This window comes from Physeter macrocephalus, unplaced genomic scaffold (assembly GCF_002837175.3).
Source record: "Physeter macrocephalus isolate SW-GA unplaced genomic scaffold, ASM283717v5 random_5371, whole genome shotgun sequence".
Lineage (NCBI taxonomy): Eukaryota > Metazoa > Chordata > Mammalia > Artiodactyla > Physeteridae > Physeter > Physeter macrocephalus.
In genome coordinates this window covers 848-4624 of record NW_021150655.1, presented here as the reverse complement: position 1 = coordinate 4624, position 3777 = coordinate 848, and the positions used below count along the sequence as shown (strand labels likewise).

At 39.7% G+C, this 3777-nt stretch overlaps 1 pseudogene; it reads right to left on the bottom strand.

The window, feature by feature from the left end:
- Nucleotides 1-861: 861 nt before the first annotated feature.
- On the bottom strand, nucleotides 862-2060 carry LOC112063211 (cyclin-G2-like; annotated as a pseudogene).
- Between the last annotated feature and the right edge of the window lie 1717 nt (nucleotides 2061-3777).

Here is a 3777-nt window from a genome sequence, read left to right as displayed (position 1 = left end):
TCGGCAGGCGGACTCTCAACCACTGCGCCACCAGGGAAGCCCTGTAAACACATTTTTGTTTTTTCACCTCTCTCCTACTATCCTTCCAACCAAATCTGCACAACAATTTCCACCAACCCTCCAGTCCCTGGATTCCCCATTTTCTTTGGATTTATCAGTTCCATCCTAGGCTAATTTCCTTCCTTACTGAGCTTGGACCTCAGAAGTTCAGCAACATCAGCAACTGCAAAACCCAAATCCTGGAGCAGTAACAGTTAACCTTTTTCTGTTTCTACATTTTGATAGTTGAGAATACTGGATAAAAATCTCCCAATTCTTTGATTTTGCACTACTACAAATTCATGATTTTCAGCCCTGGCTAGGACCTCAGCATCAACCTCAGTACTCTTACTTTCCTTGATTAGTTCCCTCCAACCTTCCCCTCAAAACACATTCAGAACTTGTACCACTCCCCTCAAACCTCATCTTCACTCAGACTCGACTCTTTTATTCTCAGCAGATATCAAAGTCTTCTACTTTATATTCATCATGGGGGAAAAAAGGTTCTCTCTTTACCTCCCTACATCCTTACCAACAAAATATATTATCCATAATGGAAAAGTAGCTAAAAATTATTTTATTCAAAGAAAAAACTAAAGTGCAAAATTTAAATTATTTTCAATCATTTGAGAGGTCCTAACCCATTTGGTAACTTAGAATATGAAAATAAACCAGATCTGATCTGAATAATTATAGACAACAGGTGTTCCAGTCTTTGTATTCCTACCTAGATAGGGGCTGGACCAAAAACTACCTACTTCCCCATTCATTGCTTATAAACTATATGTATACTTTAAATTCTGACACAATGTAATTAGATTTCTAAAATGGAAAACACAGAGAGTGTGCCACTTTTGAGTCGAAAAAGACAGTGCATCTTTGATCACTGAGTTGGCAAGAGAACTGCTGAGACTTTATTCTCTAAAACTCACATCCTCCAAGGATTCACTTTCACTTTCATCAAGAAAGCAATCTTCTGGTATTGTTGACAACTCAGGAACACCACAGTTGCTGTCTTGGAGGGTCTGGGCTCTGTGCCTATAGACAATCCAAACCAACTTCTTGCAACATTCAAGAGAAAATATCCAGCTAGTCATTTAGAAACTATTTACTTACCTCCAGTAAAAGGACTCAGTATCATTAATCTTTGAATACTTTATAACAAGCTGGAGAAACTGCAATAACTTAATGAATTACGTTTCTACTTCCAGATTGAGAAGACACAAAGTTAATACAGATGGCTTTGCTTTTGCAAAGACTGGTAGAAAATTGCAAGCTTTCAGCTGACCTTCCAGTTTATCAAGGCTCAATATTTCTTTCCTTTCTGAAATATGAAGAAGTATAATAGTCTTGTGTAAGAAAAAAAAAGTTTAATACAGCAGTATGTTCCATTTCATAGTTCTAATTTTTCTTCCAAAGTTATTTTTTCCCTTCGTTTTCTGTCAGAAGCAGTGCATTTACATTGACTAATCCAGATTACTTCATGAAAAGATGAATCATTGCATTCTTCTTCAACTCTTCTGGCAGCCAGCAAAAACAACAGACTCCAGTGCAAGACAAATTTTAGGTTTCACCTTCATAAAAGCCAAGGATCTGTCCAAAATATTGACAACCAGGATAAAAGTTTATGTGCAAGATTGAAAATAAAAAAGTTGGTTAAATCCCTTAAATCTTGACCTGTCTCTGACTTTAACACACAATGTTATTGTTCTCAGGGAAAGCCTTCGTCAAGCTCAGTCCTTTATTTGTGGTTGGAATTTCTGTTCCTATTCCAAGTAGAGTTTCAGTAGCTCAGAGAGCTGAACTTATTCCAGACCGCCAAGACCTATGCCCCCAGATCCTTCACTAGGTGGGAGAGGCAGCATCTGGCCTGGAGAGAGCTGAGCACAGAAGAACACGATGGACTCTTCCCTGGGTCAGTGACCCACCAGCTCAACAGTGCCCCCAACAAGCATCCAACCCTCCACTGCCTCTGCCACCTCCTCCGCAGCCTCAGAGCCCAGCTTCACACCTCTGCCCATGCCCACCCTCCTACTGGCAGCACCTCTTCCTGCAGACTCTGGTCTCCCAGCAGCTCTCGGGCCATGCCATGCCATCAGCAGAAGCTGAAGCAAACCTGTTCTTGTTCATCATAGTTTTAATTTCCAAAGTTAAAAATTGTTCTTTGATTTTTCTTTTTCTATAAGATCCCGTTTTAGTTTCATAAACAGATCATCTTTTCTTCTATCTTTGATGATATTAACTATGACTTTTTCTGGTTCTCTGTCCCATTGATTGCTTTTGTCCAAGTTTTTTTCTGTTTGTTTTTGTCTCTGCCTCTTTTGAGTTGTCTTTTCTCAAATGTCCAGTGATTATCGGCATTCCCTTTATATGTAAAAATGAGAAGCTGATTGGAAGAAGTGCATTGGTGTGTGTTGGTGGAGGGTAGCAACCTGGCTGTCTAGGATTCTAGGAGCAAAGCAGGAGAAGCAGCCTGCTGCTCCAGTATTTCAATACATAGATGTTTACATAATTCCACTATTCTTAGCTCCAACACTCACCCCTATCTTATCCTATGTCTGTTGTCTCTGAATCCAGAGCTCCTGGGCTAAGTTTCTCCAGACTAAACCTGTTGCTGCATACGATGGAGGTGGGTAGAGTCGTTCTCTGACTGCTCAGGGAAGTGCAGGGGAGCAGGCAAGTTCAACCAGTTGATGTACAGATATTAAACCAATCATGTTGCCAGTCACACCTCAGCCCATGTTCTAGGCATTCTTCAAGGCAAATTAGATAAATTCTTATAGGTACCCCTCCTCTTGCAGGTATTTGGATTTCTACTTCTTCTAGTCTGGTAAGTTCATTAAATCTCCTCCATCAGATTGTTGTCTAAACATTTTTTGAAATCTTTCATCCATGGTTTTCCCTTATGTTGAATTTACCCTTGTGGTTAATACTTTTTTGATTCTTCACTGATATTTTAATAAAGTTTTTGGAGGGACAGCTGATGGGCAAGGGTGGTCAATCTGCCAAACTTAACTGGAAGGGTTCAGTAGTTAACTGTTGATATTTCTAAAACATTGGACAACATCATAAGTGTACATATGGGTGGTTTGGGGGGCAATAGGTAATGCCATATACCATTTGCAACATTAGAATATCCTTTTGACTCTACCTTCAAAGTATGATCAGAATTTGAACTCCCCAATAGCTGTCATCCTAATCCAGTGATATTTTATACCAGGACACTACCATCTGTCATGTGGATTGAAACAATGTAGCAAACGAGAAAAGCCAATCTGGATTTATCCTGATGCCTGAAATCTGCCCAACAGCTGACTTCATTCCCATACTATGCCTGCTAGCATTTGGAGGAGAGGTCCTAACTAATGCTTGTACTGTTCAATGAGTAGATGCCTAGCAGTCATTTCAAGGAATAGGCTTTCAGTTTCTCCCCAGATTTAAATCTAACCTAACATTCATTTGCCACCTTAATATGTGCTCACCAGCCCCTTAACTCCCATTCATGTCTGCCCTCTGTAGAAGGGGTATAGACCACTGACAACCATGTATTCTATGTCAAGAAAAGGGAGGTGTAGAATATAAAATGGGTAAGCCTCTTTCATACAAGAAAAGATCTTTAATACATGAACCTCCGATGACAAGAACAATCTTGGTTGATGTTTTGTAGTTTTGTCAAAATAAGAGTAGTAAACTTTCATTGAGTAATCAGCCTCCTTGTGCTTATTATGTACATGCAGT